We start from the raw sequence: 9,998 nt of genomic DNA on the forward strand, positions 1-9,998 counted from the left end.
GCCGTAGACATTTGGTCCCATTCAATTGCATGTGGCTTAAGTCTGTATAAAATTCTCCAAATGACTTTCTATTCTTGTCCTGTAAAAGATACCCAACTTTAATAATCTCCTGAATATGGTATGCTTCACTAGCCGATCGGTTTTGTATTCCATAGACAACTCTCTTTAGAAGTTGACCATTTGATCAATAAGCTAGGCTAATGCATATACATCAACCTCTCTCATATACACATGGTCATTATGTGTGTCCTTCAATAGCTTTGCATCAATCCAAGGTTTAGGCTTATGGGCTTTGCTTTGACAACAATTGAGTGACTGACGTCTCTCTGATTCAGGCCTCATGGCTAATCCCCAATCAATGATGCCAACTCGAGGATCTGAATCCCTAGTAAAATCCAACATGACATTGAAAGGATACAGGTCACAATGAACAACACCTACTTGATGGGTATAGGTCATTGTGTGTATTAAAGTAGCTATAATATTTGGAAGATTGTTCGCAAAAGCCACGACTCGAGTTAGTTCTTCTTGATTCAACTTAGTTGCCTTACCTTTACTTGAACCTGCACCATCTCTCTTCTTTTTTCACAATTTTATTGAAGTACCTTTCTCAAAAGATAGATTGTGCATCATTTTTCCAATGCTTCCTCCATTGAAGTATGGAAAAATGGCTATCAAAAGCTCATAGCATGTATGTGCAATACTACGCACAATCCCCCTGTGACGAAGATCAAAGCTGACCTCGTCCTTGAAGGACTTCAATTTTGTCCTAGCATTCCTCGATACTGCTTTGCTGCATAAGTATTTTCACTTGGAAGATACGAAATACCATTAATTCTTACTTGGAAGCATGTACCAAAGGAGCCGATATCCAAGTTTTGTAAATAGTTGATGGCATCATGTGGTATTCCAAGAGTCATGGTGCACTTTGAGTTCCTTGCAGATCTCTGCAGAGGGTTCCTACTCGGATGTCCATGGCAATCTATCTTTGACTCCATCTTCTCTTGGGCATGGTTGACTTGCTCCCTTCGTAGCTTTTTAGATAGCACATATTGTGTATCTATATGTTTGGCACGCTTACTCTTCTCTCTTTCAACACACCAAGCCAAATCCCAAGCCTTGAGCTTTATCAACTGAACGCCTTTGGGAAGAGCTTCATATAAATCACAAGCACACTTTTCCATATTACCAAAGATGATATAAGCAGACTGGTGAGCTTTGTCTTTACTCATAACAATGGTTTCCTTGGAGACCGTGTTTATAATTGCTTTTTCAAGCATTTTTGCTATGAGTGTCTCGTTCTGCACAATACTCTGCACCTGCTTCTCTGATAAGTCACTAATCGCCTTGCAGAGAGTTGACCTTAAAGATTGAAGAAGTGCCATCTTCTTACCTTCTGCCATAGTGACTATATTAGATATCCTATAAAGAAAGAGAGAAGAGAAATCAACCTACATATGTGTAGATGTTTTTGAGTGTACCTTAAACAATCACATTAATGCTTCTACCTTGACACAATTGTTTACCATAAATCAGTTTGAATGGTAGAAGAACTAAAGGCAAAATTTGATAGCTCAAGATGGCACAGCCGGTCAAGCCATATCACCATGTGACAAATTGAAACTATATTTGTAATTATATGCGAAATAAAGAGACACATTCCCAAGATGTATGCTACCCTTGTTATTGTAAGTAGAGACATAATCCATGTTTTTATAAGAAACTAAAGCTCAAGATAACACACCCGGTCAAGCCATATGACCATGTGGAAAATTGAGACTATAGAATTTGTGACTACATAGAAAAGAAATTAACAATAGTAAAATGAGGCACAAATTGCCATCTGGTAAGCATGGATAGCTCACGATAACATGCCCGGTCAAACCATATGACCATGTGGCAAATTGAGACTATTCTAATTGCTTCTACATAAGTCCATTTCAATTTTGGATTGTCCCAATACCTACATATACGTTCACAATTGATAATTGTTGCTAAAAGCTTAAGCAGCTCTTTACATTTTGGTATGCACACAGAATGATCGCTTCTGCTAGTTCAAAAATACTTGAAAAGAAAGAAATCTTTAAGTCTTTAAAAGAAACCTACGACGTCGTACACCTGGCTTGAAACTTAATGTACATTCTTTACTAAGTGTTGAGCCAGCAGAGGATCACACCCACATTTTTGCTCACACCCATCATTTTGTAACCATTGATTGTAATAAATGTCTTTCCGACATTAATTTTGATTTGAGCCATTCATTAAGTAACGGGACTCAATTGAGTTTCCAGCTGGTAATCCCGACGTAATTTCACCTGCTGATGTAAATAATTAGAGATGTTCTCACCTCCAAGGCTGAGGTATATAAGCCAAAGTTTTGTAACCTAAAGGAGAGATTCAATTATTAATCAAAGTGAGTTTTTGAGCGCCGTGACTGTGTCTGAGAGAGAGAGAGTCTTATCTTCTTGCTATGCGAGCTACGGGGCCGCCATTGGAGAAGCGACACCGCCATTGTGTTAGCAACGGTGAGAGCTACGCACAGATACCAAGAGTGCGCGCTATCGGCTTCTACGTGTGGTAAGTTCCTACGAGCTTCGGTGTGAGTTTTCTTCCAACTCGTGTGTCGGAATAGAGCGTGCAGCATATCTATAGAACCACAACGAGTAGAGCTACACATTAGTACCATCGGGGTCAAGTTTAGGTCACCTGTATTTTTTGGCCTGTCTTCATACGCGTTTACCGCACGGAGTGATTATAGGTTGATTTTGCAGTTCAAGTCTTTAGGGTGTTGTTCTTACCTAGTGCATAGACTTCCCCTTGAGTTTGAGATCGATTCAATGATTCTAGATCCAGTTTCGTATAACATTCGTTCGTAGTACGGATTTCAGTCACTTGCGTGTTTTAGAACTTAGATTTGATTTCCTTAGTAGTGATTGTCATTAAAAGGTCGAGTAGGTGATTTGACACCCACCTAGTTGTTTCCATGCACCTGCGGGTCAAGCTTCGTCCTCGTCTGACAAATTCTGTTGTTGGTTGAGTTCTCGCTATTTAGCTTCCGCTAGCGGCGTAATAGCCTTAACATTTGGCGCCGCTGCCGGGGACGAGAGCCCTAAGTAGGTGACCTTAGACTAATCCTACGAGGTGAGTCGTATAAACTACTTTGTATACTTTAGTTAGAAAAGATCTAGGAGTGGTGGACTCCGAAGGTCTCGAGATACTAGGAAGTGGGGTATTCCTGGGTCTTCCGTGTTGACAGTATTTTTAGTTTAGCTTAGATTAGATTGTTTTTGATGGTGTTTAAGTGGTTGTTGACATAAAAAGCATTTGCTACTCCTTGTGTGGTAGTAAATCTCTTTATATTTTCAATTGCAAAAAATCCATTTTAGGATTAGAAGTAGCTTAGGTAGGGCCTGATTTGATCCTGATCTAGAGCTATTGATTGGTGTTCTATTTGCTTGATGTGTTTGATTGCATGTTAGATCACTGAAAAAGTCGCTTTGGTAGTGAAATATGCAATAAACAAAGTTCAGAAAAATTTTCTGTGTAACTGATTGTTGCTGAGCACTTAAAAGAGCTATTGGAAGAGTTCTGTGCTGAAAAACTGGAAATCTGCAACTTTAGACATCATACGCGTATGATGTCTTAGGACCTAAACAGAGCCTAAAATTGAAAATTTGACATTGCCAGAGTGTTTAGAAGGGGGGTTTTACCCTAAGATCAACTTAAAACAAGAGCATTAACACTCAAAGAAACCCAAAAAAGACAAGTCGGAGTCCAAGAAACGCAAAGAATAGGAAATTTTGGATTCAAATCTTGTTTTTACATTCAAACCTGACAAAAACACTTGAAACTCAATTATAAACATTGGAGAAGGCTTAAAACCAAAAATAGTCAAAATCTGGGACAAAAGATATCATACGCGTATAATGTCTTTTGGCACATCCACTGCTTATTTTTGAAATCTGACCTGACAAGATTGTTACAAACACTGTAGAAAGCATAAATATCAAGTTTGGACCCAAATTGATGAAAAAGACATCATACGCGTATGATGTCTTTGACCTAATTTTGGACATATTTTGATACTTTGCTAACACAGATCCATTGTAATAGCTGTCTAGAGGTTATATTTCAAGTTTCATCCCATTTGGATCACAATTGACCCAAAAAACAAGTCAAAAGCGGAAAATTGCCAAGAAAAGCCTAAATTAGCCATAACTTGCTCAAACAGAGTTCAAACTGAATTTTGTGAGTGAACAGAGCATAAAGGGGCCACTGAGAGTGAGCATAACCAAAATAGTCAAAATCTGTGAAAAAAGACATCATACGCGTATAATGTCTTTTTCAGCATAAGTGCAACAAAATTCTCACTTGATGAAACAGAAGTTGTCCGACTGACAAGATTAAACAATTGACCAAGTATCAATCAGTTTGGATCAATTCTGACCACAAAAACTTGGGGAAAACAAATTGCCGAGACGGAAAAGTTACAGTCCTTTAGGGGAATTGATGAATTTGAGATCGGGCAGGAATCTCCGGAATAATCAACCAAAACAAGGGGAACCAGCAAGTGTCATATCAACCGAGGGAAGTGTAAACCAAAGTTGGGTGCAACCATTAGAGCCGATCTTTGAAGGAAGTGTCTCTGATACTTCTTCGGAGAGATCTTACGAGATTTTCACCGAAAACTTGGAACACTTGAACCTGAACAACAGAGAAAATATGGCAGCAGGATCATCAAACCCTTCCGCCACAATGAAGCTATTGTTCATAAAATACCAGTACGACAATGAGCAAGGTGCCAAGATCTACAAAGATGGAATGGACCGCTATTGTGTAAAGATAGAGGAGAGACCTAGTGAGTTCAAGGACTTAGTGCCTGTGAGCTATAGCGGAGATAGATATCTAGATGACGAGGGTACCATGTACTTGGTAGTCCTAAACCCTAACATTGTGGACAAGTGGGGATTGATGGGCACCAAAGCCAAAATAGATGAAGAACTCGAGGAGAAAGCACCAATAATGAACTTCCCTAATGCGAGGTTAAGAAGAGAGAATGAAACTACAAGGATCAACACTGATAACATCTATGTGGGGCTGTACAAATATAATAATGGGGAGCAAGATCTCTATTATAGATGTGAAGAACCCTACACCGGAGAGTTGACAGACCAAAAAAGACTTTATGTCTTTACCTACACAGAGGGATCGGAAGTGAAAATTGCCGCTTACGATAAGTATGGCAGGCAATACTCAACAATGGGCAAGAAAGAATTAGAAGGATATACATACTTTGGGGGACCACTACATCAGTATTATGTTACTTCTAGCTCACATAGACCAGCACCAACAACTGGAGTGCAAAACTCAATGACAACAGGAGGACAAAGAACTCAGGTTGCTGACTCTTTCAGTCAACCTTGGGACTCGAAGCTCGGACCAATGGGATCATTACATTCCAGAGAGTCAATGGAGACGAATCGAGGTAGTGCAGTTCCAATCCCCACCTATACCACGCCAGGTCCAAGGTTTGAAGCGGAACCATCGCATTTACCTACTAGTAGTAGATTCAGGGCGGAGGAACCGACAAGGGTAACCCATGAAGTCCATGATGCTAGAGAAAGCTTTAGCCGGGACACAGGAGCAATGAGATTGGTAGCAGATCATAGACGTATGAGACCATCTCAAGTAGCCAAGTGTATGCCAAAGAAGTATGGTGGTTCAGGAGATCCGTATGCACATGTGTCACTCTTTAAGCAAGTCTTAAGAGCTGAGCAGATAACAGATTTCCATACACAATACGAGGGATTTGGTCTTACTCTAGAAGGTACTGCATTGACATGGTTTCAACCAATGAACATAGGGGGATTCCATGACATTGACCATTTGCTAAGAGAGTTTGCTGAGGAATTCTCAAAACGAGGGATTAAACACAATACGGTCTCACAAATATATGCTTTTAAACAGAGAGAACACGAAAAAGTGAAGGAAGCTTCACTTCGCTTCAAACAATACCTTGAGAGATGTCCAGTACGTGAACGACCACAAGACGACAGACTATCTATTCTCTTTATTGAGGGACTGAGGAACGACACTCTCAAGAAGGACTTGCACTTGAAAGCTTGTACAAGTTTCGAGCAAGTAACGAGAGAGACATTGTACTTAGTGGATAACTGTACGGTTTATGGAGAGGTGTCAGCGGATACAGATTTTGCATCCAGTAGCTCCTCCTCCGTAGCGAGCGAGACTACCACTAAAAAGAATGTTCAAACAACAACCATGCCAAATGTAGAGCAAATGATAGAAGATGCTCTAAAAAGGATGGCACCATACCAAAAACCATTGCCAAAAACACTGAAATGGTGTGCTATTGAACAAAAATGGACAAATCATCCAACAGAGGAGTGCTATTACAACAAAGGGTATGTAAGGGAGCGCCAGTATGCACCTCCTGCTCAATTAGCACCACCTCAGATACATCCAGTACCTCGATACCCAACGGGAAATGTACTGATAGCCGTTTTTCGGCTCTCCATAATTGCTATACTAAGTTACTCCACCCTACCAAATTCACCCAAACGCTATGGCTATCCCTACCATTTCATTGTACATAGGCGTGTGTGAGTTAGGGGGCTTTTCCCATATCTTCTTAAAAAAACCCTCAGCTAGCTAGTCACTGCGCTAGTTGAGCCAAAAAAATAAAAAAAAATAAAAAATAAAAGTATATTATGGCCTCTTTGTGTGTAAATATTTCATTGTATATATGGCCTAAATATAGGGATTTTTTATAATTATTTTGATATTTTATTTAAATATTTCTACTTAGGTGTGTGTTTTATTAAACCTATGTACACCTTCTTTCATCCTCTTACACCATAATTATATTTTTTGCCAATATGTACATACTCTAACCTCATATTTTTCTTTTATACAAATCACTCCCACATTTTCACCCTCACCCTCGTGAAAACAAAAAATTGATTTCTACTCATTGGTTACTTTTATTATATTATTTACTTGCATACCTTTTCCTCTTTCACCCAAAATAATTCAAGGAGGGACCATATCATATGATTCCAATATCTTTCCATATCCATAACTCCTCCATATTTGTTTTATTATTTTTACTCATTATTCTAACACCATGTGCTCATTGAGCTAAAGTCCATGAATAGTCCATACACTAGTCCCACCATGTATATATTTCTTATTTCACCAATAATCCTCCTCCATGCATGGGTCAAGGGCAACTTGGATGCTTTGTATTATAATATGACAAAGGAGGGGCTCACTCTTGGATGCATTGTACAAATTCAACAAAGGAGGGGGCCACTAAAAGACTTTTGCAGGCATAAAAAACAGGCTTTTTGGTGAGAATTTTGGCACCTATCTCCACTCCGAATTTGGAGCGGTGGTCAAAAGAGAAAATGTAGCCCACGCTCTGAATAATCACCTCAAATTTTTTCATGATTTTTGGAGCTACCAGCGGTGAGTTATGATTTTTTGAGTGGACCCCAGTCTGCCCACTTTTCTCACAAGTAGCCCATAGTCTTCTCTCACCTCTTTCCACACTTCTACACACACACACACACACATTTCTCTCAATTCCCTCACTCAAACCTGCAATTTCCATGGCTTCTCCCACCCTCTTCACCATTACCCTTCTCTCTCATCCCTATAGTTCTTTTATGAACCTCTACATACATACACCCTCTCCATGTCTCTCTCTATTGCTTCTATGTTACAATTTCATTTACCTCTCCTAAAATATCTAAAATTCAGCATCTTAACCATGATAACTTCTGCAAATTGAGGATTTTTCATCAACAAATCCTCTTTTCATCGTGGTGGTCAACCGTGGCGGCGGCGTAAAGAAGCGAAGAAGAAGAAGAAGACCAGCGGTCATTTTTTCCACAATCTACACAAGGGTGAGTTCAAGCTTCTTCAAAGCTTCACCATCTCAATGATTCTCTTTTAATTCACCCCTCTTCCTTCATCAAATCAACTCACTCTACCCATTGTAAATGTAACATTAACTTTCTAGTGATTACTAACGACTAACATACTAACACAAAATACCATTGACCTAACCATAAAAGACACCTCACCTCAAGACATGTATAGTAACTCTCTCTCTCTCTCTCTCTCTCTCTCTCTCTCTCTCTCTCCCTTCCTTAAAACTTACTTTCACCTTATCTACCATCAATAATGCTCTCTTTTGAGCCCACACCCATGACTCAAGCAGACAAAGAAGGCCCGCAATGTTTTGATATTCAAAAAAATCATAATCCTGATTTGTTAGCTTGTAAATTAGGATTTCCAATAATCTTAATGAGGGGTCTCCAACCTATAAATAGGCCCGTCTCCTTCTTGTAAAACAACCTCCAATATCTCACATAGCACCCCAACACTCTATGCGTGAGGAGAGACTTAGGTGTAGCAACCACTTGTGAGCTTCACTCTTGGTGTGAGAGAAGCCTTCAAGCTACACATTGTAAGTGAGAGAGCATGAGTTCCACAAATCTCAAAACCACTATTGTATATGCTCCTTCATCATCAATAAATTGAGGTTTGGTGCATCAAAGGCGTGATTCGACGTTCAAATCTTCATCCTTCCATTTGTGCAATACGGTTCGGTGAATTCAAGGTGACTTGTGTATTTTGAGTTTTTATCGGTTGATCTTGATTTAGAAAGTGTTTTAGTGTGTTTTTTTCATTGCCAGTTTTTGTCCATTGTAAGAGGGTATTGTGGTGAGAGGTCTCCCACACCCTAAGACAGTGTGTGTGTTTTGGCAATGTTTAGCAATCACTAAGCATTGAGTGAGTTTTATACAAGTTCTACGATAGCATCATAACGAACCATCTTCATTTGCAAGTCACAAATAAGGTATTACCCAAGATCCTTTTCTCTCTCTCTTCCCTTTGCTCTAGCTCTCTCTAGTCTAGTTTGTGTGTGTCTTGGTGTGAGGTTGTTTGTGTGTTTTGTGTGGTGCATCTTCTTGGTTGTGCCAAAATCTCTCTTGCGTCCTAGTTCGCATACCATAACTAGGTGGTGCCCCTATCTTGTTTGGGTTTGGCTGTGGGTTTGTTGTTGTGTTGTGCTTGTGGTTGCCCCAGCCCCAATTGAGCAGCACGGGAGCCTTGAGGGGTGTTTAGAGGTCGCCTCTCTTGTTGCCTGCCCCGGACCGCCTCAGTACCAGGACCTATGGGGATAGAAAGATCGCAACCGGTATTGGGACAACAACCACCTTTACCAGGAGCAAGACCAGTGGGCATTAGATATGCACCAACCTTAGAGAATCAGGAAGAACAAGCCTTAGTGCCTGTTCAAGCCTATTATGAAGAATCGGGTGCACACATGTCTCCGACAGTGTATTACTCACCAGAAGAACCAAAACAACTTGAACCATGGGGCATGATGGGGAATGTTGGAATACCAACAATTACAAGTGCTTCTGATGAAGAGAGATACAATTTGGACGCAAGAACATTGATGTTCATAACTCATGGAGGGTTAGCAGGACAGAGACCATCCTATCCACAAAGGACGAATCAAATGGGACCAAGACCAGCACTAGGACCCTGTTACAAGTGTGGAGGTGACCATCTGATGAATGTTTGCCCACATACGGAAATCATTAGAATTAACGCTTATTGCACTGAGTGTGGGGTTACTCACTTCATTGAGGATTGTTCAAAGAATCCAAACAAAGTGCAAAAGACGACATTGAATATGCTAGAAACTATTCCTACCAGCAGTGGGTCTGAAAATGAAACTCTGATACCAACGCAAGTTGTTACTAGAGCTCAAGCTAAGAAAACCACTAGAGAACCTGAGAATGGAAAGTTAGCGACTGAAGTGGTTAGTCAGGGACCGCGGAGTCAGAAAAACACATGGAAAGCTAGAAAAGCACGCATGAAGTTGAGAAAAGAACGTGAAGACGCTATTCTAGCTGAGGAACTAAAGCAAACTAAAGCTAGATTAGAAAAACTTGAGA

This window comes from Adiantum capillus-veneris, chromosome 14 (assembly GCF_014529385.1).
Source record: "Adiantum capillus-veneris isolate H3 chromosome 14, ASM1452938v2, whole genome shotgun sequence".
Lineage (NCBI taxonomy): Eukaryota > Viridiplantae > Streptophyta > Polypodiopsida > Polypodiales > Pteridaceae > Adiantum > Adiantum capillus-veneris.